The sequence below is a fragment of the Microcaecilia unicolor genome, chromosome 5 (genome assembly GCF_901765095.1).
Source record: "Microcaecilia unicolor chromosome 5, aMicUni1.1, whole genome shotgun sequence".
In the NCBI taxonomy this organism is placed as follows: domain Eukaryota; kingdom Metazoa; phylum Chordata; class Amphibia; order Gymnophiona; family Siphonopidae; genus Microcaecilia; species Microcaecilia unicolor.
The window spans coordinates 350,320,667-350,345,968 of record NC_044035.1 but is presented as its reverse complement, the minus strand read 5'-3'; the positions used below and the strand labels follow the sequence as shown (position 1 = coordinate 350,345,968).

General features: G+C 46.1%; 1 protein-coding gene and 1 non-coding gene across 2 annotated transcripts in view; both read left to right on the top strand.

The window, feature by feature from the left end:
- GSE1 (Gse1 coiled-coil protein) overlaps positions 1-25,302 on the top strand; it is a 527,218-nt gene that overhangs the window by 98,279 nt on the left and 403,637 nt on the right. The gene's annotated exons all lie outside the window — the stretch shown is intronic.
- Positions 22,200-22,272, top strand: TRNAK-CUU. The gene has a single exon. It is a non-coding gene; the product is annotated as a tRNA-Lys (tRNA).

The window sequence follows — 25,302 nt, the reverse complement described above, 5'->3', positions numbered from 1 at the left end:
ACCAAGAAGGATTTCCCAGCAAGTCCAGAGAGCGCAGCCACCTGTTGGGGAAGCATGGTGGACGGGGTGGGTTGATCACACGTGTTAGGAAGGGGGCCCACCAGGAACAGTGCAGAGAGTTGGAAGCAGTGTTGCCAGAGGGAAAAAAATTGTTCATGCCCAAAACCCGCACAAAGTCAATTTGCATATGAATGACATCATTAATAAATATTAATGAGTCAATTTGCACATGAGTGACATCATTAATAGATATTAATGAGGCCATTTGCATACAAATGACATCATTAAGCCCGCCTCCACTGGCCGCGGGAAAACTGAGCCAACCCACGGCCGATGGCCGTGGGGAAAAAACTGCGGTGGGCGAAAAAAACGCCCCAAATCCCACAACCCGCATGCGGCATGAAAAAGCCGCAGCGGGTCTCAGAAAGGGAGCCCAACTGGGCGGGAAACCCGCAGCCCTGGCAACACTGGTTGGAAGCAGATGAGATCTGAAAGAGGTGGAGATTTGGGACGGGGGGTGTCTTGTGTGGTGCCGTTCATGTGCCAGCCAAGCACTGTATGCACAGCCACCTCTGGGCTGGATCCTGTACAACAACTAGAAAGCAAAATACACCTCTAGCACCTGGATTATAGAAGCAATTAAAAAAAAAAAAAGCAACAGCCCCAACTGCCAGTGGTGGAGGTGGGACTAGAACCCATGTCTTCACAGGGCTGTATTTTAATTTCTGTAATCCCAGCAGTTTTTGCACATTGTGTTCCCTCAATATGCACCACCGGAACAGCACACAGTCTCTCAACGTTATGAATCGGTTAAATTAACAATTTGAAAGCTGACTTAATTGAATTTAGCCTCAGAGTGATGCAGGATGTAATATTCCCCTGAATGCAGGATCAGATTAGGAATACTAATAATCGTGTGTTGAGCATTGATAAAATGTCACAGAATCAATTGCCAGCTTTGCTGCGCGTGAGTACATAGGGCCATGAGAAGATCGATACTAGGCAGGTTTTGGCCCTGGCGTCTTAACACTGGTGCGGTTTTCTTCACGGTAGAGGTCATGCAGCACAGACAGTTCGGTGCATTTTGACTGGAGACCCGTGTAAAAGGTTAGCGTTCCAGTAGGACATTAACCTGGAAAACGTGGCAAAGACGAAAGAATATTTTGCCTGAGCTTTCGAGATTAACAGGGTGTTGTCTCTTCGAGGGGATGTGCTTTTGCACTGAGTCTCCGTGAGCCGAAAGCCTTTTGTCCCTCAGTCTTTCATAGACTTTGATCATGCTGTGTTGTTGCCTTTAATAATTTCCCCCCTCCCCCGTGTCTCTTGCTTATACTCGTGCTGGATTACTGAGATGTCCTTTTACTAAGGTGTGCCGAAAAGTGGCCGGCGCTGGTGTAGACGCGTGTATTAGACGCGCGCAGGTTCATTTTTCACTACACCTGCAAAAAAAAAAAAAGGCCTTTTTTTTGTCCGAAAACGGACATGTGGCAAAATGAAAATTGATGCCTGTCCATTTTGGGCCTGAGACCTTACTGCCACCCATTGACTTAGCGGTAAGGTCTCATGCATTAACCTGGCAGTAATCGCCAGCTAGCGTACGATGCCGATTACTGCGCCTACGTGGCTTAGTAAAAGGACCCCACAGTTTCCTATTCTTTCACGTTCATAGAAGTAAATTTCCACAGCATAATGCAGGGCATCACTTGGCCCGTCTAGATTTTCAGAAAACTTTTCACAAAAGTTGCTAGTTGAGACATCTGAGGAAATTAAACAGCTGTGGGGATAGTAAGTAAGGGCCTTCTGTGGATTGGGAACTGGTTAAAAGGTAGGAAAAAAAGAGTTAGGATTAAATGGCCAATCCTCTTAAATGGAAGAGGGTAAATAGGTGAAGTTCTACTGGGACCAGTGCTTTTCGACATATTTATAAAGGAGTGGCCTAGTGGTTAGGGTGGTGGACTCTGGTCCTGAGGAATTGAGTTCAATTCCCACTTCAGGCACAGGCAGCTCCTTGTGACTCCTGGACAAGTCACTTAACCCTCCATTGCCCCATGTAAGCTGCATTGAGCCTACCATGAGTGGGAAAGCGCAAGGTACAAATGTAACAAAAATAAAATAGATACTATTGGAGATTCTACATGGAATGTTGCTACTATTGGAGATTCTACATGGAATGTTGCTACTATTTGAGGTTCTGTTGCTACTATTGGAGATTCTACATGGAATGTTGCTATTCCACTAGCAACATTCCATGTAGAAGGCTGCGCAGGCTTCTGTTTCTGTGAGTCTGACGTCCTGCACGTACGTGCAGGACATCAGACTCACAGAAGCAGAAGCCTGCGCGGCCACATTGGTGATCTGCAAGGGCCGACTTCTACTTGGAATGTTGCTACATTCCATGTAGAATCTCAAAGAGTAGCAACAGTGGAGGAGTGGCCTAGTGGTTAGGGTGGTGGACTTTGGTCCTGGCGAACTGAGGAACTGAGTTCAATTCCCGGCACAGGCAGCTCCTTGTGACTCTGGGCAAGTCACTTAACCCTCCATTGCCCCATGTAAGCCGCATTGAGCCTGCCATGAGTGGGAAAGCGTGGGGTACAAATGTAAAAACAAAACAAAACACAGTGCGTGGATCTGCAAAGGGAACCTGGCCACGGGAGGAGCGTGGGTGGGCCAGGGACGTTTTTATCTCAAGGTCTGGAGTAGATGTTCCTGATCCCTTGATGTGAATGAACTGAAATTAGGGTGGTGATAAATGCAATTGCTGCTTGGTTGGGGGGAGGGGGTGACTCTCTACTGATCATCTGAGAACCCCTCTCCCACCTTTCCAATTGAACAGGTTCAAACCCTGCCTCCTGCTCAAAGGCAACAAGTGAAAGGAGGGGGGGGAGTAATACAGCCCACTCCCTGCCCGCCAAGTACCGAGTCCTGACCCTTGCGCCTAAGGAAGAGGCATGGGGGGGGGGGAGGGTGAAGAGAGAAGTACTGTTCACTGTACCCCTGGACCCATCCTGATCCATTCTCCAATTATTAAAAAATTTCTATAGTGCTACTAGATGTCAGCAGCACTACAGACGTAAAACAGACAGTCCTGGCTCAGTGGAACTTTGACTCCAGCCAAGACCCACACAGAAGATAAAAAAGAGGAATTAATCACAGGCTAAGAACTGGAACCATCCGAACTACCTATTATCATTTCTATAGCGCTACTAGACGTACGCAGCGCTGTACACTTGAACATGAAGAGACAGTCCCTGCTCAAAGAGCTTACAATCTAATCAGGACGAGAAACAGCACACATAAGTGATAAGGACAAAGAGTAGCAAGATTCCGGAATCCCAAAGACTACTACTACTACTTATCATTTCTATAGCGCTACTAGACGTACGCAGCGCTGTACACTTGAACATGAAGAGACAGTCCCTGTGCCACAAAGCTTACAATCTAATTAGGACAGACAAACAGGACAAACAAGAGATAAGGGAATATTAATTTTTTTTTTGTTACATTTGTACCCTGCGCTTTCCCACTCATGACAGGCTCAATGCGGCTTACCTGGGGCAATGGAGGGTTAAGTGACTTGCCCAGAGTCACAAGGAGCTGCCTGTGCCTGAAGTGGGAATCGAACTCAGTTCCTCAGTTCCCCAGGACCAAAGTCCACCACCCCAACCACTAGGCCACTCCTCCACTATTGCTACTATTTGAGATTCTACATGGAATGTTGCTGTTCCACTAGCAACATTCCATGTAGACGTCGGCCCTTGCAGATCACCTATGTGGCCACGCAGGCTTCTGCTTCTGTGAGTCTGGACGTCAGACTCACAGAAACAGAAGCCTGCGCAGCCTTCTACATGGAATGTTGCTAGTGGAATAGCAACATTCCATGTAGAATCTCCAATAGTAGCAACATTCCATGTGGAATCTCCAATAGTATCTATTTTATGTTTGTTACATTTGTACCCTGCGCTTTCCCACTTATGGCAGGCTCAATGCGGCTTACATGGGGCAATGGAGGGTTAAGTGACTTGCCCAGAGTCACAAGGAGCTGCCTGAGCCTGAAGTGGGAATCGAACTCAGTTCCCCAGGACCAGAGTCCACCACCCTAACCACTAGGCCACAAGTGAATAAGGGTTAGGAGTTAAAAGTAGCATCAAAAAGGTGGGCTTTTAGCTTAGATTTGAAGACGGCCAGAGATGGAGCTTGACGTACCGGCTCAGGAAGTCTATTTCAGGCATATGGTGCAGCAAGATAAAAGGAACGGAGTCTGGAGTTAGCAGTGGAGGAGAAGGGTGCAGATAAGAGAGATTTACCCAGTGAGCGGAGTTCCCGAGGAGGAATGTAGGGAGAGATGAGAGTGGAGAGGTCCTGAGGAGCTGAAGAGTGAATGCACTTATAGGTCAATAAGAGGAGTTTGAACTGTATGCGGAAACGGATAGGAAGCCAGTGAAGTGACTTGAGGAGAGGGCTAATATGAGCATAACGACACTGGCAGAATATTAGTCGTGCAGCAGAATTTTGAACAGATTGAAGAGGAGAGAGATGGCTAAGTGGGAGACCCGTGAGAAGCAAGTTGCAATAGTCTCAGCGAGAGGCGATAAGAGTGTGGATGAGGGTTCTGGTAGTGTGCTCAGAAAGGAAAGGGTGAATTTTGCTGATATTATAGAGAAAGAAACGACAGGTTTTAGCAGTCTGTTGAGTAAAGCCACAAGAACCAGGCCCCCAGCCTCTAAAAGGTATCCTACAGTTCATGTTTTTAGAAATTTATCCCACTCTGCAACAGAAGAACTTCCTGGCAAGAGAGCACTGGCATCACACCTTAATCCTTTCCTCTTCAGAAGACAGAACTGGAATGCTTTCAAGGACAGCCGCGTGTTCTATAGAATTCTTTTACATTATTACACATTCTGGCCTGTCTTGGGGAAAACAATCCCCTGGTTGTAATTGTTCTTCAGAACAAACTGGTTTAGGTTTAACAGGTGGCTTTCAGGAATCAGTGGTATCTTAAATCTGTTGACCACCTGTGCAAAACACACAGGGGAAGGAGAAGGGGGTTCGCGTGGCATTCAGAGAAAACCTGCTCGTCAAACACTTTAACTTTGAGTTCTGTACACAGTCAAACAAACTCGGCACACTGAACAAACTATTTAAAGAGAATTTCAGAGAAACAAACCAGCAGTGAAATTATAAAGTAGACATTTCTTCTCAGCTTAAAAAAAAAAAACACAGCATGTTACACTGGGAAGGGAAACCCTGGAAGAAGAGCTGTGACAGGGAAGAAAGCAGCGAGTACTTCACCGAAAATGATGGCAGATGAAGACCTGCACGGTCCGTCCAGTCTGACCAACAAAGGTTGAACAGTAGTTGGCAATATAGACAGTTAGATATGATGATGGAGTCTAGGGATAATATATGTTATAACCAAACTATCGCTAACCCGATTCAAAAATTCTATATTTGGCGCCTATGAGTATTCTATAAATTGTGTCTTTATAGAATACGCATAGCGCTGGCGACACGACTAAAATTTAGGCACAGGCATTTACGCCAATGAAAAGCCGGTGTATATGCCCTCATCTATCTAACGGGTTATTCTATAACAGTGCGTCTACATTTTTTGGAACGCCCATGACCCGCCCATGCTCCTCTTATGGCCACACCCACTTTTGAGGTCCGCGCGGTAGAATTTAAGTAGACTGCTTTACAGAATACGCTTAGCGATTAGTGTGTGTGTAAATTCTAATCAGTGCCAATTAGTGCTGATAATTGCTTGTTAACATCCAATTGAGAGTGGAGGAGTGGCCTAGTGGTTAGGGTGGTGGACTTTGGTCCTGGGGAACTGAGGAACTGAGTTCGATTCCCGGCACAGGCAGCTCCTTGTGACTCTGGGCAAGTCACTTAACCCTCCATGCCTGCCGCATTGAGCCTGCCATGAGTGGGAAAGCACGGGGTACAAATGTAATAAAAATAAGAAAATTAAAAAATTATCAGCACCAATTGGCTTGTTAACCAATTGAGTTGCACGTATAATACACCCAGATTTGCGTGTGCAAATTCTAGTCGCACTATATAGAATTTGCACCATACTGTATTTAGCATATATACTAAGGGCCAGATGCACTAAACTTAACGAGCCATTAACGAGCAAGTAGTAAACCGTGGCATGCACAAAAGGCTTCTCCGAGCCATTTTCCGATCACGGTAGCAGCTAACGAAAATGGATTGCAGATGAGCAAATTAGTACCCCAATGTGTGTAAATCGTATTGTAATGAGATGCACTACTGTTTTCCGATTGCCTAACCGTGGAAAATCTAACGGGAGGTCTGTGCCTCTCGTTGGGGCTGTGCAGCCTCTAAAAACTTCTATAAATGTAACCAAAAAAAAAAATCGGGGAAAAAAACGTCCAAGTGCTTGTCAGGGAGGTCCTTTATGGACGTCCTTCACTAAAACAACCAGCAGGAAACCTTTGCCTAGCCACGTCCAAGTGCTCGTCAGGGCCGTCCTTCTAAAGTGCCTAACATGGACTTCCTTCACTAAAAAATGACGTCCCTGACGAGCACTTGGACGTTTTTCCCCCAGACTTTTTTGTGATGGGTGCAAGGACGTCCAAATCAAAAAAACTATTTGGACGTCTCTTTCGATTATGCCCCACCTGCAGGTCTCTCTCAGCCAATCACAGCGTGTTTAGCTGACACCAGTGTCAGCTAAACACGCTGTGATTGGCTGAGAGAGACCTGGAGGAGGGGCATCGGACGTGCTGCTAACACCTCGGGGCAAGGCGACCGGAGCAGAAGCCTCCGATAGCTGCCAGGTACGAGTTTGATGACACGGTGTGGAGGGGCTTGAGAGAGAGGTTCTGAACTGCGGACAAGGAAGAAAGACTGAAGATCGGTTCCCAGACCCCCCCCCCCCCCGATCCCTGGCTTGCAGATGCAGTTTGCCGCCTGCGGGATGCCTTACAGAGAGAGAAGGTGTGCCTCGGCAGAGACGTCCTTTATTTTGTTTGTTTTGTTTAGTGAAGGACGTCCATAAAGGACGTCCATGGCATGCGCAGAGCAGCCAGCATAACGCTTGGCTGCTCTGCGCATGCTCGACCGGCCGACTGACTTCCGAGGGAATAGAGAATGCAAGTGAGCTATAACGAGCAGCTCATTTGCATTCCGTTTCCTTGAGGCGTGGCCGTTCCCTACCGATTCTCTGTGGAATCGGTAAGGGAAGGGCTCTTCCGAGGACCTTAGTGCATCTGGCCCTCTGTTACATTCTGAGCATAAGCTTCTGTAAACAGTTAAAACATTTTGTGCTTCTCGCTACCTCTTCGGCATGAGAAATGAACAGGGGTTCTGCCTCCAGCAGCCCCAAGGCGGTGGCCCTTCCCCATGCATCTGTGCTGAAGAGCTCAGCTGACAAATGAGCTGGCTTAGAATATTTTTATAAAGTCATGTTCCCCAGCCTAAAGTGAGTCAAAAGCCTTCCTGTTAAAAAAAAAAAAACAGGAGCGAAGGAGTTGAATGCAAATCCTCTTCAGACTGAGCAAAAGCGTGGAACCGTGGAACCACAGTTTATCTCACGTAAATGGGCAGACTGGATGGACCGTGCAGGTCTTTTTCTGCCGTCATCTACTATGTATGTAAATGTATCTTGGTGAAAGCAGCTGTACAGAACTGTTTGTCAAGGAGGTAGGGAAGGGGGTGGTGGTGTAGCCACTTAATCATAAGCTATTTAGGGCAGGGACATTTTGTACCCGAAAGCGCATCACCTCTGTACAGTGCTGCATATGTCCGGTTAACACCATAAAGACAGGGGAAGATTTCTTTTTAAGTTAGATCAGATGTGACGCCTCCCGGTTCACCCTCACTGCTGGGGTGATATTCAGGTAGGAAGGCTGCTATCCGTGTGCAGGGACAAAGGAGCAGCCAAGTGGTTAGTGCAGTGGGATGAGATTGGGATTCAATTTATTTTTTTACTTTTTTTTTAAGTTTAAATTAATTTTATTGATAACTCAAAGTTAAGCAACACAACACACAACATACTCAATATTGCCAACTTACAAACAATAAGACACTATGCATGAATCATACAGCTTGTAAACCGCCCTTCCCCCCCACCCCACCCCACCCCACCCCACCCCTTCCCATCCCCTCCATCCCAACCCCTGTACCACTCAATTTCCAAAGTCTCAGGAACCTTCCTGTTGCTATCCGTGTTGATTCAAGGAAGTAGAACAGTACCAGTAATCCAGAACGTTTTGGCAGCCCACAGACTACACGATTACCTTTGTACCTTTGTATTTTATTTATTTGTTACATTTGTACCCCGTGCTTTCCCACTCATGGCAGGCTCAATGCGGCTTACATGGGGCAATGGAGGGTTAAGTGACTTGCCCAGAGTCACAAGGAGCTGCCTGTGCCTGAAGTGGGAATCAAACTCAGTTCCTCAGTTCCCCAGGACCAAAGTCCACCATCCTAACCACTAGGTCACTCCTCCACACACTTAATATACCACTATAATTTACGGATAGATCCAGGTAGTGTACAATTTAAAAACAATAATAAGCGAAGGAAGGAATTAAAATATATTGATGGAAAGTACCACATTCATTCGACCAAACTAGGGGCCAGATGCATCAACCAAACGTTAAAAAAGTCCCTAACGAATTAAAAAAAAACGAAGGATGCACCAAAAAAAAAGTCGCACATGTTCGGTGCGGTACTGTAAACTACAATGCATCAAACCTGTGTAATCCCCGTCGGTAATCGGCCCCTAACGCATGCGCAGAGCAGCCAAGCATTATGCTGGCTGCTCTGCGCATGCCAAAAAACGTCAAAAAATGAAAACAAAATTAAAAAAAGAAGGGGGCAAAGGCGCTCGTCAGGAGCATCCTTCACGGACGGCCTTGCCCCCTCCCCCCCCCCCCCCCGCATACAAACAGAAATAAAAATCAAAAAATCCAAACTTTTAAGGCTGGCCCGAGCCCCCCTCCTTTTCTCTCTTTCCCAGCCCCACCCGCCATCCTCCGCCCCCCCCCCCCCCCCCCCCCCCCCCCCGAGGTCATCGTGTCATTCCCCCTCGCCACCGGGCCCCCCTCCCTCTTACCGGGCCCGTGCAATGCCTGTGAGGCATGAAGAAAAGCAAGAAGAATTACTTACGTCAGACGGGGGCGGGCCCAGGAGCACAGGAGAGACGCCGAAGACTGGAAGGTATCAGCTGAGCTGTTCTTGCTTTTCTTCTTGCCTCACAGGCGCTGCGCGGTCCCAGTAGGAGGGAAGGGGGCCCGGTGGAGAGGGGGAACAACAGCGACAAGCTCGGGGGACGGCGGGGGCAGGGTGGAGGATGACGGGCGGGGCTGGGAAAGAGAGAAAGGGAGGGGGCTCGGGCCAGCCTCAAAAGTTTTGATTTTTGGATTTTTATCTGTTTGGATGCAGGGGGAAGCGGCGAACTCAGGCGGGGGGGGGGGGGGGGGGTAAGGCCGTCCATGAAGGACGCTCCTGACGAGCGCCTTTGCCCCCTCCCGATCTTTTTTTTTTTTGCCAGCTTGTTTTGAGGTGCAGGGGGAAGCGGAGAGATGACAGCTCAGGCCTTAACGACTGGTCTGAGCTCACGTAAAATTGTAGATGGTAAATGAATCGTTGCAATCTTTGGTATGGTTAGTACATTCCAGATTGTCCACATTTCAATGGTAGTTTACTCTTTTGCATTCCGTTTTCATTAGCTGCAAGCGTCTTCGGAAAATGGCCTTTAATGCATGCTACGGTTCAAAATTTCTTCGTTAAGGAGTCGTTACAGGGTCGTTAAGGTTTAGTGCATCTGCCTTTAGGCTATTAAAGCAACGGGGGGTTTCAGGGGAAGGGAAAAGTACTACTACTACTTATAGCTGTACTAGACGTACGCAGCGCTGGACATGAAGAGACAGTCCCTGCTCAAAAGAGCTTACAATCTAATCAGGACAGACAAAAAGAAGAAATAAGGGAATTACTAAGGTCGGAATGATAAAACGGACATAGGTACTAAACAAGTGAATAAGGGTTAGGAGTTAAAAGCAGCATCAAAAAGATGGGCTTTCAGCCTAGATTTGAAGACGGCCAGAGATGGAGCTTGACCTACAGATTAGGAAGTCTATTCCAGGCATATGGTGTAGCAAGATAAACGGAATGGAGTCTGGAGTTAGCAGTGGAAGAGAAAGATGCAGATAAGAGAAGATTTACCCAGGGAAGGAATGTAGGGAGAGATGAGAGTGGAGAGGTACTGAGGAGCTGCAGAGTGAATGCACTTATAGGTCAATAAAAGGAGTTTGAACTGTATGTGGAAACGGATCGGAAGCCAGTGAAGTGACTTGAGGAGAGGGCTAATATGAGCATAACGACACTGGCGGAATATTAGTCATGCAGCAAAAGTTTGAACAGATTGAAGAGGAGATTGATGGCTAAGTGGGAGACCTGTGAGAAGCAAGTTGCAATAGTCTAAGCGAGAGGTGATAAGAGTGTGGATGAGGGTACTGGTAGTGTGCTCAGAAAGGAAATGGCGAATTTTGGTGATATTATAGACAAAGAAATGACAGGTTTTAGCAGTCTGCTGAATATGTGCAGAGAGGGCGGAGTCGAAGATGACCCCAAGGTTAGGAGATGATGACACAGGAAGGATGAGAGTGTTATCCATAGAGATAGACAATGGGGGAAGAGGAGAGGGAGCAAGAAACTAATTAGCAAGGGTGGGGGGGACAAGGAACAGTTGAGCAAAACACAAGAAGGAAACTGAATCTACAGTGGGAAGCATCCTATGAGGTATTAAAGGCCCTAGCGAAACAGTCAAGTTTTTAAGGTTGGCTTAATTGTCTTAAATGAGGATTCTGCTCTAATATCGTGTGGAAAGGAGCAGCGAAATACCAATCACAATACCTGGTAGGTTCAAGAAGAAAGGCTCTTTTCGGATTGGGAAGGACCAAACGAAAATCATTTAGGGACCTAAGTAAACGCATGGGAGAGTAAGGGATAGTAAGATTAGATAAGTATTGAAGCAGACCTATTCTGAACGCTTTGCAGGTAAGGGTTAGTAGCTTGCGAATAATCTTTTGGCTAATGGGAAGCCAGTGGTATTTCTGGAACAAAGGGGAAACATGATCTGATCTCCTGACATGGCAAAGTAGCCGATAGCGGAGTTTTGAAGTGTCTGGAGTCGCTTGAGTACGTAACATGGAGGTCCAAGGTAAATAATATTAGAATAATCTAGTCTAGAAATTTAGTATAGAGACAAGATGAGAGTGTGAAATGCGTTGTGCTCAAAGCACTTCTTAACTGAACGCAACTGCCTAAGGATTTTAGGTCCATAACTGGTGGTTGATGTGTACATGAAGGAGGAGGGAGGGAAAGAGGGGGGAAGGAGTGGGGGGGGGGGGGAGGGAGGGAAAGAGGGGGGAAGGAGGGGGGGGGGGGGAGAAGTTAATAGTAAAGACTGTTGGAGGCAGCTCTGACAGTTGTAAGTTGGTACTAGGACTTGTTAGTTGTAAAATGATGACTGTTTCTTTAATTACATTGTGGAGCATATCGTCAGCCTGTACTTTTCAATAGAGGGGTGGGGGAGGGGATTTGAAAACAAAAATTTGGATGACGCAGGGCATTATTTTGGATGCAGCGAGTGTATGGTTCTCTTTGATTTTCAGTGCACTTAAATATTGGCTGTATTTTCCTTGACGAGTCATCAATAAAATGTTAAACCATAAAAAAGCCAGTTTTACATACATTAGATATCTGGGGTGTAAATGTCGGATGAGAATCTAGAATAACACCTAAATAGCGGAAGGAAGGAAAGGACTGGGATAATAGACATCCCAAACAAATGTAGAGCCGCAGTTGGACTGGGGCTTCCTCCAGTAAACCAACAGGCTACTGGTTTGTTTTTTCCGTATTCAGCACCGTTTTCTCAACTGCAGAAAGGCAGTGGTGCATGGTTGGATGGAAAGAGAGTATGAGCTAGTAGGAAAAAGCAGTAGAATGTCATCCGCATAAAAGGGAAACGATATATCGTGAGATTGAATAAGAGCAGCAAGACAGCTAAGGAAAATATTAAAGAGAAGAAGAGGTGAAAGAACAGAACCCTGGGCAAGTCATTTAACCCTCCAGAGCCCCAGGTAAAAAAAAAAAAAAAACCTCAAGATTGTGAGCCCACAAGGAACAAAGAAAGTACCTGCATATCCTATATAATAACTAGCCGTTGAGCCCGTTAAAACGGGCTGGTGGTTCGCCGCCCCTGCTGCCCCTCTACCCTGCCCGTCTCTTTGCTATTCAACTTACATCTCCGCAGCAGGCAGAGATCAGCTGAGGTCCCGTCGGCCTTCCTTCTCTGCCTGTGTCCCGCCCTCGTGTGACGTAACGTTAGCGAGGGCGGGACACAGGCAGGGAAGGAAGGCCAACGGCAGCTCAGCTGATCTGCCTGCTGCGGAGATGTAAGTTGAATAGCGAAGAGACAGCCGGGTGGAGGGGCGGCAGCGGCGACTCTGGGGGGGGGGGTACCAGTGGCGGCGACCTCGGGGGGGGGGGGGGGTAGCGGTGGCGACCTCGGCGGTTCCCTCCCCTTCGCGCAGTTTCCCTCTCTGTCCCGCCCCCCCCGTCATCACGTATTGACGCGGGGGCGGGACAGACAGGGAAGTCTCTACTGCGCATTTGCGAGTGAGTACGGTCACTCGCCGTTTATATGTTTGATTCTCACCTCCAATGTTCTGTCTTGCTGCCTGGGACCGTGGCTCCTTCCGAGTTGGTCTGCTATGCTCCGTAGATCAGGCTGACATCACCGTAGCCATTATGATGTCAACTTCAGAACCCGGGGAAAAAAAGAAAAAATGCCTCACAGCTGATCCATGTCCAGAGGAGGGTCGCTGGACATGGGTGGCTGGAGGGGGGGGGGCAGGGGAGAGAGGAGGGTCGGTGGACATGGGTGGTTGCAGGGGGGGCAGGGGAGAGAGGAGGTTCGCTGGACATGGGTGGCTGCAGTGGGCGCAGGGGGAGAGGAGGGTCGCTGGACATGGGTGGCTTGCAGGGGAGCCGAAGAAAACCTTGCTAGCGCCCATTTCATGTGTGTCAGAAACGGGCCTTTTTTTTTTTTACTAGTAATAAATATAAACCACTTTGGCTGTACCACAGAAAGGCAATATTATCACTCAGCTCAAATACCCCACTCCACCTCCTCCCCATAACTACAAAAAAAGTGTCATGATACTCTTTCATCAGAAGCTGGAACACTTTGGTCTGTACCTAAGCCTGGAGAGGGAGGGGGGAGGGGAAGCTTATGGATGAAGTTAGGGTGATAGGACCAGACCACAGAAGAACTGGACCTGATTTCTTCACTTAAAGACTTGAGAGGCTGAGACTGTTCCCCCCCCAGCTCCAAAGGATATGCCCTCGCTTGAAGAAAAAGCCTGTCATTTGATGGCTGTCACTTCTCACCGTCATTTCACCGCATTGACATTCACTGTAACTACATCTTTAATAGCGCAATTTCAACAGTTACTGTTTTCTATCTGAAAACTTACTTCCCCACATGCTAACCTTACTTTATGAGGTCCTCAGCCAGCTAGAAATGTACCTTTAATCCTCATGAACAAAGAGAAGGCGAGAGGAAAGAAAGTTTGTTTTTACTTTAATTCAGTTCATAGGATTGTGAACCACAGCCCACCCCCCACCCCCACTTCTCCCCACAAAGCAAGCACAGCACAGACAGCAGCAGTGCAAGAAACAACGTGGCATGGAGGAGTGGCCTAGTGGTTAAAGCACTGGTCTTGCAATCCAGAGGTGGCCGGTTCAAATCCAGCTGCTGCTCCTTGTGATCTTGGGCAAGTCACTGCCTCAGGTACAAACTTAGATTGTGAGCCCTCCTGGGACAGAGAAATATCCAGAGTACCTGAATATAACTCACCTTGAACTACTACTGAAAAAGGTGTGTTCAAAAATCTAAATAAATATATACATGTGAGGCATATTTTCAAAGCACTTGAACCAACTCAGTAACCAACTTTGTAAGTCTAAGTGCTTTGAAAATGAGCCCCCTAGTAACATAGTAGATGACAGCAGATAAAGACCTGTACGGTCCAACAAGATACCCTATGTAATGAGTTTATGATGGGATACTTCATACGCATACCTGATCTTGATTTGGCCTTGCCATTTTCAGTCTGCCCAGCACTGTCCATGATCTACATTTCTGAAGTTGTCAAAGCCCCTGAAAAGCTCCACCCCAGCCCATCCAAATCTACATAAATATTGCCACACTGGGACAGACCAAGTCCATCAATCAAGCCCAGCATCCTGTTTCCAACAGTGGCCAATCCAGGTCACAAATACCTGGCGAGATCCCACAAACGCTCAATACATTTTATGCTGCTTATCCCAGAAACAAGCTGTGGATTTTCCCCAAGTCTATTTTAATAACGGTCTAGGGACGTTTCCTTTATGAAGCCATCCAAACCTTTTTTTTTTTTTTAACCCCCACTAAGCTAACCGCTTTTACTACATTCTCTGGCAACAAATTCTAGAGTTTAATTACACGTTGAGTGAAGAAATATTTTCTCCGATTCGTTTTAAATGTACTACTTTGTAGCTTCATTGCGTGCCCCCTAGTCCTAGTATTTTTGAAAAGAGTAAACAAGCGATTCACGTCTACCCGTTCCACTCCACTCATTATTTTATAGACCTCTATTATATCTCCCCTCAGCCATCTTTTCTCCATTATATTCCTATGGGGTGTCTTATCGTTTAGCAGGTGCTAAATCTGTTAGCACACCCTAGTAAACCCCCCTCCAAAATCTTACAATATGAAACAGAAAAGAATGCCATAAGTTATCAGAGAAGGATATTTATTTATTTATTTATTTATTTATTGCATTTGTATCCCACATTTTCCCACCTATTTGCGGGTTCAGTGTGGCTTACAATACATTGTGAGTCATGGAATTACATTGGTTACAATATGGTTATGGGTTATATAGAGAAGAGTTATGGGAAGACAGTCGAAGTCAAACATATTTTGGGAAAACAAGTCAAAGTCAAACATAGTTTGGGAATGGAACAGTAGAATGTAACAATGGGGAAGTGATCGGTGATAGAACAATGGCGAGAGAACATTAGGGTATAACAGTTCCATCAAAGCGTAAAGGGCAGGCTCACATATAGAATTAAAATCAATCTGTCATCGTAGGTTGCGGGTAAATTCCCGGCCAATGTATCTTAAATCAAGTTGGGAACGCCTGCGTAAATTTCTGTCTTGACTTTGACGTTAGCAGATGTCAATTTGGCCCTAGTATCACGCGGAAGCAAATTCCAGTTCCAGAGCTTAGGACTCAAAAAAGCCGAAAGCTGAATACCGGGTGCGGGAAGGGTTCGGTCCAGATGGAAGGATTTCAGTAGATGGACTGTTTGTGCAGTCATCAAACTCTTGTTTCTTTGTTTTACGGCAACTTTGCTCAGTCCGCTCTTTACTAAACTCTGTGACACAATGTACGATATTACGAGCTGTAGAGTGTTGCCAAGACTCGACTGTTGTAACACTATACTTATCCCAGACCACTATTAAACAGCTTCAGATTGTTCAAAACACGACAATAAAGATTCTTCTGATGCTTGCAAATGTGATCACGTTACTCCTTTATTTATACATCAGTATTCGGTTTCCACTGCAGTTTCGTTGTCGGTTTAAGACCCTCACCAGTATTCCCGAACAATTTTACACAGGTATCCTCTCAATTTCGCCCTTATAAACCATCCTGTCACTTACACGGGCAACAAAGGATAAATGTTCGTCTAAATAAACCCCTAAATCAGTGGTTCGCAAACCTGGTCCTGGAGGCACCTCAGCCAATCAGGTTTTCAGGATATCCACAATGAATATTCATGAGAGAGATCTATATGCACTGCTTCTATTGCATGCAAATCTCTCTCATGAATATTCATTGTGGATATCCTGAAAACCTGACTGGCTGGGGTGCCCCCAGGACCGGGTTTGGGAACCACTGCCCTTAAATACTTGAAAGAATTGACCAGTTGCATGACTCGGATGAACGCCTGCCTGGTTATCTCCCACGCCTGCCCAGGCTTAGCACTGGTGCCCAGTCTGAACTAGAAGTCGACCCTTGAATGGAGCATGTGGGGGCTGGGGGATGGTAAAAGGGGAAACACTTATATTACAGTAGCTTATACACTGCCCTTCGTAAGGAAATCGCTGCACGGAGGGGCACAGTGACAAAGTAGCCAGAAGAAACCTCCATGACTCCTTTGACCTCCAGCTCTAAAATTGTGTGCACACCACCTGGATCCACCGCACTGGGACGAAATCCTGGCCTGGCTGTGAATGATCGGACTCTACTGTGAGAAATGTGAAATGTAATACCAAACATCTGCCTTCCACGTGTTTCAGATCAGACTTTTAAAATAAACAAAGGACAGCCCCAGGCTTAGGCATCCAATGGATATCTAACCTCCCACTAATCCAGGTAGGAGAATGATGAAAACGGATGCTGGAATGTATTCTTAAATCCATTCAGGAAACACGCCCGATGCCCTCAACCCTGCCGTGGACACCCCAGAGCCACCACATCCATGATCCGGCAGCCCACACATGCTCAACAGTATCTGTATTCCAACCTTCTCTGGGCCTATGTGCTGGTCTGTCTGCTGTTTTCCTGAGCTCCCTGTATCCCACACTATCTGTCAGAAAATCATCCCCAGTTGCACAAATGAGAAATAATTAATTTAAAGGAGCCATCTGTTTCTATACAGAAAGCAGCAGCTCAATTAGACAGACTCTGTCTGTGCGGAAAACTGATCACTGCACCATTTCCAGCCTACGAATCAAAGGACCAATGTGACTAAGGAGCAGCCTGAAGCCTGTGTGTAAGGAAGGGGTGGGAAGACAAAGGACAGGTGGGGGGGGGGGGGGGGGGGGGAATAAAAGCACTTCCGAATATGGGAAACCTGCAGATAGACTACCGTAGGGAAATTACATAAATGACACTCAAAATTTGGCGCTAAACAGTATTCTAAACAAGGGCATTCGGGGATTAGAACCCTTTATAGAGTAACATAGAGTGCTGGGATTCGCACTCAACTTTGGACGCGAGGAGTTACACCAACTGAAGCCAGGTAGAAATCCCGGCGCGCAAGTTGGGCGCGGATGTCCTGAATTCTATAACACTGCGCGCATTTTAAGGGAACAGCCAGAACATGGTGCTGAATCTCTTCCTGCGGGGGGAGGATACTTCAGTGGTAAGGAGTTTTCATAAAGATGACCTTTTTCTCAGGTTTCCTCTACTTTGCGTTTTGATGACCAAGAGGTCCAAGTGGCCGAGCCTAGAAAGGTAGATTTACTGGTTAAGGGTATTCGCAGAGCAGGTAGGTCTTTTCCTATGCATCAAGATGTTAGGGATATTATTCAGGCTCAGTGGGAGGTTCCTGATTCTGCTTTTTGGCTTGCTAGATCTATGATCAGGCTTTATCCGGTCCCTGACTGAGATCTACAAAATCCTGAGTGGTGTAGAACGAGTAGAAGTAAATTGATTTTCTACTCATTCCAAAAGTACAAAGACTAGGGGACACTCGAAGAAGTTACATGAAAATACTTTTAAAACAAATAGGAGGAAATATTTTTCCACTCAATGAATAGTTAAGCTCTGGAATTCTTTGCCGGAGGAGGTGGTAACAGCGGTTAGCATATCTGGGTTTAAAAAAGGTTTGGACAAATTCCTGGAGGAAAAGTCCATAGTCTACTATTGAGACAGACATGGGAAGCAACATGAGATCGGTAGCATGGAATGTTGCTACTCTTTATTCTTCATGGAATCCTGTCGCTCTTTAAGATTCCAGAATCTTGCTATTCTTTGGAGTTCTACGTGGAATGTTGCTACTCTTTGAGATTCTGCATGGAATCTTGTCACTCTTTAGGATTCCAGAATCTTGCTATTCTTTGGAGTTCTACAAGGAATGTTGCTATTCTTTGAGACTCTACAGCTATTCTTTGAGATTCTACATGGAATGTTGCCACGATTTGGGTTTCTGCCAGGTACTTGTGACCTGGCTTGGCCACTGTTTGGAAAACGGGATTCTGGGCTAGATGGACCACAGCTCTGACCCAGTATGGCTGCTCTTATGTTCTTATGTTAATTGTTTAACAAGCCAATCAACATGTTCTATGAAGTGGTGCGTGTAAATTTAGTGTGGATCTCAAAAGGAGGCGTGGGCATGGGAGGGGCGGGGGTGGGTCGTGGTTGTTCCTAAAAATTTTGCGCACTGTTATAGAATATGCCCGATCTGCACCTAAGTTAGGCATTTACACCAGGTTTTAGTTGGCGTAAATAGTTGCACCTAACTTTTAGTCATGAGAATGGGCACTATGTGTTTTCTATAAACAGAAGTACTAAGCGTGTTTTTTTTATTTCTGCGCCATATATAGAATCTGGTCCTTATCGTGTTTTTCTGTCTTGCACTGAGGGATGTGCTCACCTGTTCTATTTTGGCTAGGAAGCTGTAAATTCTCAGCCTGGATACATCTTAACAGACCCGCACACAGAGCCAAGGAAACATCTGGCTTCATTTCAGGCTAAAGTTTAAGCGAGAGCTTTCTTTACGTCTCTGGAGAGGTGCAGAAGGTTCTCCAGTCTTGCTGAAGACATGGACTATGTACAGTGGTGTGCTGGAGCAGGCTCTCACAGGCTCTCGAGAGCCGTTTGTTAAGTTTTTAAGAATTTTGGGAGCCGGTTCTCCATGGCTACTTTAACAAATGGATCCCAAAATGTGGGCTTGGGCCCCTCCTGAATTCTCTTTTACTTTGCTGGCGAGAGAGAGCCCCCTGTTAACAATTTACCAGCACACCCCTGACTATGTATAATATTTTATGAGCATTAATGCCATTTAATAAGAATCACAAAGCGGTGCATATGCAAATCTTCCTTGCCAGTCATTCATCCCCCATCAGAAGCGTCGGCTTCCAACATCCGAAATGCTGTGAGGCGAAATAGAACCCTGGAAAAATCCCGGGCGGGTTTGCAAATAAAATTTAAAAAATAATATATTTTTTTTCTGACAAAGGGATCTGGTACAGCCTGAGTCTATACATCATTGAACAGTAATCAACAGTTTTTGAACTGCAGGACAGGATCATAATTATTGCATTTATTGCAGGGAAGTGATGTCGACTGCTGGGTTTGGGAGGCTTTTGGCCAGTTCTCTCTGTTTTTTTTTTTTTTTGTGGTCCCTTTGCCACTTCAAATTAGCACCGCAGGTTTCGCAGAACGTCGGGGAAAGGGGCATCTGAAAGCCAGGACTGGCCATAAACCTCTCTTCGGAAACTGGGTCACCTTGAGAAGCTGCAACATTTTCTGTCTGGTGAATTGGTTGTACACAAAAGAGAGCTGCCTTCCCTGTGGATTTTAATTTGTATGGGAGAGGAAATCAAAATTGTTTTCAGTATTTCAGTATGGTTTGGGTTTTTTTTTTCCTTTCCCTGATGACAGAGATGGAGCCATTTCGGTGACTTATGATGTCAAAGTGACATTCATTAAATCTAATGTAAAAGTTAGCACCATCATACTTAAAGGGCTGATGACACAGAACGTGTTATAGAAAATGTTTATTTATCTATTTATAGTGACCTGCAATGGGAGAAACACTTTTTCTTTGAATTTTAAAACTAAACATCTTATCCTATTAGACAACGGATACCTGCAGAAAGTATCCCATAATACTCTTATTTGTATGTGTGGAAGAGTTTGTGAGTGGAGGAGTGGCCTAGTGGTTAGGGTGGTGGACTTTGGTCCTGAGGAACTGAGTTCCATTCCCACTTCAGGCAGAGGCAGCTCCTTGTGACTCTGGGCAAGTCACTTAACCCTCCATTGCCCCATGTAAGCCGCATTGAGCCTGCCATGAGTGGGAAAGCGCAGGGTACAAATGTAACAAAAATAAAATAGATACTATTGGAGATTCTACATGGAATGTTGCTACTATTGGAGATTCTACAAGGAATGTTGCTATTCCAGTAGCAACATTCCATGTAGAAGGCTGCGCAGGCTTCTGTTTCTGTGAGTCTGACGTCCAGCACGTACGTGCAGGACGTCAGACTCGCAGAAGCCTGCGCGGCCACATTGGTGATCTGCAAGGGCCGACTTCCACATGGAATGTTGCTAGTGGAATAGCAACATTCCATGTAGAATCTCAAATAGTAGCAGCAGTGGAGGAGTGGCCTAGTGGTTAGGGTGGTGGACTTTGGTCCTGAGGAGCTAAGTTCGATTCCCACTTCAGGCACAGGCAGCTCCTTGTGACTCTGGGCAAGTCACTTAACCCTCCATTGCCCCATGTAAGCCGCATTGAGCCTGCCATGAGTGGGAAAGCGCAGGGTACAAATGTAACAAAAATAAAATAGATACTATTGGAGATTCTAAATGGAATGTTGCTACTATTGGAGATTCTATATGGAATGTTGCTATTCCACTAGCAACATTCCATGTAGAAGGCTGCGCAGGCTTCTGTTTCTGTGAGTCTGACGTCCTACTCACAGAAACAGAAGCCTGCGCAGCCTTCTACATGGAATGTTGCTAGTGGAATAGCCACATTCCATGTATAGTAGCAACAGTGGAGGAGTGGCATAGTGGTTAGGGTGGTGGACTGTGGTCCTGGGGACCTGGGTTCGATTCCCACTTTAGGCAGAGGCAGCTCCTTGTGACTCTGGGCAAGTCACTTAACCCTCCATTGCCCCAGGTACAAATAAGTACCTGTATATGTAAGCCGCATTGAGCCTGCCATGAGTGGGAAAGCGCGGGGTACAAATGTAACAAAAATAAAATTTGGCTGTAAAAAGTGCATTATAATACAAACATTTTAAAAGCTGGTGAAAAGTGTAGAACTCTGGGCTATTTCCGTTCATACATTATTATTCAGATTTGTGATATTAGCAGTTTGTTTTCATGCGTTTCCCCCCCCCCCAAAATTTTACTTTTGACCATTGCTAAAATGCTACCCAAGAGTCATGCTTGTGTGGCAGGTTTGCAGCCTGAACGAACAGTAGAAAACATGAGATTAAACTGAAACCGAGGATGACCATAAGTTACCGAAATAGCTTTCTTTGCGTCAGCTGGATTGGGAAAGGAAATGTTGAAATGTGGAGGAGTTTTGATGTGATTTACCTAGCTTTATTGCTATTTTGCCTGTGGGCCATAGGGCTGACTGAATTAGTGTGCCTGTGTATATTTATCTGTCTGTCTAATCTGTATGCTTTCCATTGCAAATCGGAGCCCTCCCTTAATGCCCCGAATGCAGCAGCAGAGTATCAGAGAGGGCAGGACAGTTGCATTAAACCCTCTCTCCATAGACAAGTATTGATGGAAGCAACTTGGAGCCAGATGCATGAAAGAAACGTAGAACAACCGGAAAAATGTAAAGGTCCACGTTATAAGATACTGATTATGAAAAAACGACAGATGCTCGAAAAACACCGCATGCAAATGAGCTGAGCGGTAATACAAAGGTTGATGCGTGAAAGTCTTGCTAACTTGTTGAAATCCACGGTAACGGTGTAGCAAACGTGTGCGCACAATAGTCAACCGCTAAGCACACGGCAAGCGCTGTAGCACATGTCTAAAAAGATTGCATCATAGACGTGCGTCCTGGGCGTGTGAGATAGACGCCACTAGTAAGCAGAGCTTTATAGGCTCCGATCTGCGTGTGATTTTTTAAAAATCGCTCTGCAGACGGTTACATGATGATGAGCTGCGCAAACCAGAGCACATCCAAGTCAGAGAAGTTGGGCTTTCTCCCGCGGGGACCATGTGCAGCACGGATGTGCACACATGCATAAATAACACGTCGATGACAGTGCTTATGCACGCACTTTATGGATGTGCTTATGTTGACGGCAAATGACAGCTCCCTGGAGTTACCGGCAGCCCCTGAGCCCCCGTTAAATATATCATCAGGATTCAAAAAAATCAGCCCCTTCCTGTGTACACAGGGCTGGCGCGGAGGCCCGGTGCCAGACAATTTAATAGTAGATTACATCGTATATGCAAAGAAAGACCCCGGGTGGTGGACTTGATGCGCGATGTGTTTATTCAACAATATTTTGTTCCACGCAAAGCATGTTCCTGGCGCAAGTAATCCAATTGCCGATGCTGTTTCTCGTTCCAAGTGGGAAGTGTTCTGGGAATTGGCCCCGCATGCCGAGGCGGAGGGCGAGACTAGTTGCCCCGCTAGCTCAGTCGGTAGAGCATGAGACTCTTAATCTCAGGGTCGTGGGTTCAAGCCCCCTGTTGGGCAAAGTTAATTATTGTTAACAAAGTTTTTTAAAAAAGTGTGCAGACCTTTCTGTGCGTTGCTCGTAAACGGCTGTGCATCGTGCGTTGCCTTCATTTACATGAGAATCACATAATTACTATGCATTTGCATAGCATGTTCGTTGCGTGTTTCTGAGTGCGGTAAACAGGTCGCTGTAGGCTTTTGCGCATTCGTCGCTAGGTACCGTGATCGCTAACCCGGTTCAAAGTGGCTGAAAACGATCGCTCCTGGCACGGTAGGTTTGATACATCTGGCCCTTAGTGGGAACTGGCGGGAGGCTGGATCTCTCCCGTTACTCTCTAGGTGTCCATGAGCTGTTTCCACTGCTGTTAGGGTTAGAATTCCTGGGCAGTGGCAGGGTGCCAGGGGAAGTCGGTGAGCGTTGCCACTTAAGCATTTCTGGGATTTCTTCCTTGTTTGCGGTAGTTTTGCTTCACCATATGGATTCCATAAATTCAGCTTGGCCGGGAAATGACTGGTAAAGTTATCCTTCTGCTCACATGTGGGATTCATCCACTCTTAAGAGCTTTCCAGCAAAATCCGTAGCTCCCTAGTTTGTTTGTTTTTGTAATGCTTATCCCTAGGAAGAATTGGATCAGTACAGAAAAGGCAAATCTATAACCGGGCGCTGTTTTTATGCCACTGGAGGTTTTCCGATACCCATGATGGCAACTAAGCCCAATGTAGACCGTGCCGAAATGTGGTCTGGGTTTGCTGAGGCTTTTTCCTCCATGTGAATCTTCATAGTTTATTTTTGTTACATTTGTACCCTGCGCTTTCCCACTCATGGCAGGCTCAATGCGGCTTATGTGGGGCAATGGAGGGTTAAGTGACTTGCCCAGAGTCACAAGGAGCTGCCTGTGCCTGAAGTGGGAATCAAACTCAGTTCCTCAGGACCAAAGTCCACCACCCTAACCACTAGGCCACTCCTCCACTGTTGCTATTTGCGATTCTACATGGAATGTTGCTATTCCACTAGCAACATTCCATGTAGAAGTCGGCCCTTGCAGATCACCAATGTGGCCGTGCAGGACGTCAGACTCACAGAAACAGAAGCCTGCGCAGCCTTCTACATGGACTGTTGCTAGTTGAATAGCAACATTCCATGTAGAATCTCCAATAGTATCTATTTTATTTTTGTTACATTTGTACCCTGCGCTTTCCCACTCATGGCAGGCTCAATGCGGCTTACATGGGGCAATGGAGGGTTAAGTGACTTGCCCAGAGTCACAAGGAGCTGCCTGTGCCTGGGAATCGAACTCAGTTCCTCAGGACCAAAGTCCACCACCCTAACCACTAGGCCACTCCTCCACTCCACTTGTCTGATGCCTGTGAGGTTATTAGCTGTAACATAGTAAATGACGGCAGATAAAGACCTGTACGGTCCATCCATTCTGCCCAACAAGATAAACTCATTTTACATGGTATGTGATAACTTTATACCAGAGTTTGATTTGTCTTTGCCTTTCTGAGGGCACAGACCGTAGAAGTCTGCCCAGTACTGTTCTTGTACTAAGTTCTGAAGCTAACATCAAAGCCCCTTAAAATTTACACTCCAGCCCATCCCTATCTCTTTAGCCACAATCAGGGTGTAGACCGTAGAAGTCTTCCCAGCTCCCGTTTTGTTTCCCAATTACCGGTGTTGCCACCCAATCTCCGCTAAGATTCTGTAGATCCATTCCTTTTAAACAGGATTCCTTTGTGTTTACCCCGCGCATGTTTGAATTCCATTACCGTTTTCATCTCCACCACCTCCCGCGGGAAGGCATTCCAAGCGTCCACCACCCTCTCCGTGAAAAAATACTTGCTGACATTAGTCCAGAGTCTGCCCCCCCCTTCAACCTCAATTCAAGTTCCTCAGTCATGGCACACTCTTAAAACCGTATAACACACTGGCAGAAACACAAGTTAACTTGTGGAAAACATTAGACCTTTGCACGGCTCCTGTCTTCAAAGTGCCCCATGCAGCATGCACGGGTGCGTTCAGTTATCACACTATGCATAGTGAGAGCTTTCACTAATGAATTCTTTTATGCCACAATAATAGTCCATAGTTCAGGGAGAACGTGTTTCAGATTTCAAGTCTATACCAAAGTGTGCTTAACAAACCTGTTTGGGAATTTTTTGGATTTGAGGCATCATGGCTTTATCAAAGGAAAATCCTGCCAAACGAGTCTGATTGACTTCTTGGATTTCAGTATCTTTTTATAGTGATTTAGTACCTCACTTCCTTCATATTTTTGCCATTTTTAAGCACCACTTGTGAAAGTGATTGTACGGAATACTGGTACTCTTGTGGGTAGGGGCAAATTCACACACGTAAGTGACAGCAAACCGACTTAAGTGCTGATCCGCAAGGGTGCATGAAGTGCAAAGGACTAGATAACTGTCTGTATATGGCATGGAACGAAACCACGCTGAGCGCTATTCTGTAATCTAATGTTAGGCACAGTTTATAGACTAGGCGTAGCGCCTGAAGCCTCGACTAAATTTAGATGCGACCGTTTACGAGAACTAAAACCTGGCATAAATGCCCGCGCCTAACTTGGGCAAAAATTGGGCGTATTCTATAACAGTGCATGTAGTTTCTAGGAGCACTCACGACCCACCCATGGCCACGCCCCCTTTTGAGATCCGCACATTAGAATTTATACGCACTGCTTTACAGAATACGCTTAGAAAGTTGCGTGTGTAAATTCTAATTAGTGCCAATTAGTGTCGATAATTGCTTATTAGGGGCCAGTTATCGACTCTGATTGGCTTGTTAAACAGTTAAGGGCCCTGTTTACTAAGGTGCGTAAACGCTTGCTAACCTTGTAGACGCCCGTAGGAATATTATGGGCATTTACATGGTTCGAGAGAGAGAGAAATTGCACTGGCTCCCAATAAAGGAATGAATTAACTTCAAGATCTGCACCCTTGTCCACAAAATTCTTTATGGAGAAGCCCCAGGATACATGAATACCCTAATCAATTTTCCAGCCAGGAATACATCAAGCACCTCCCGTTCAT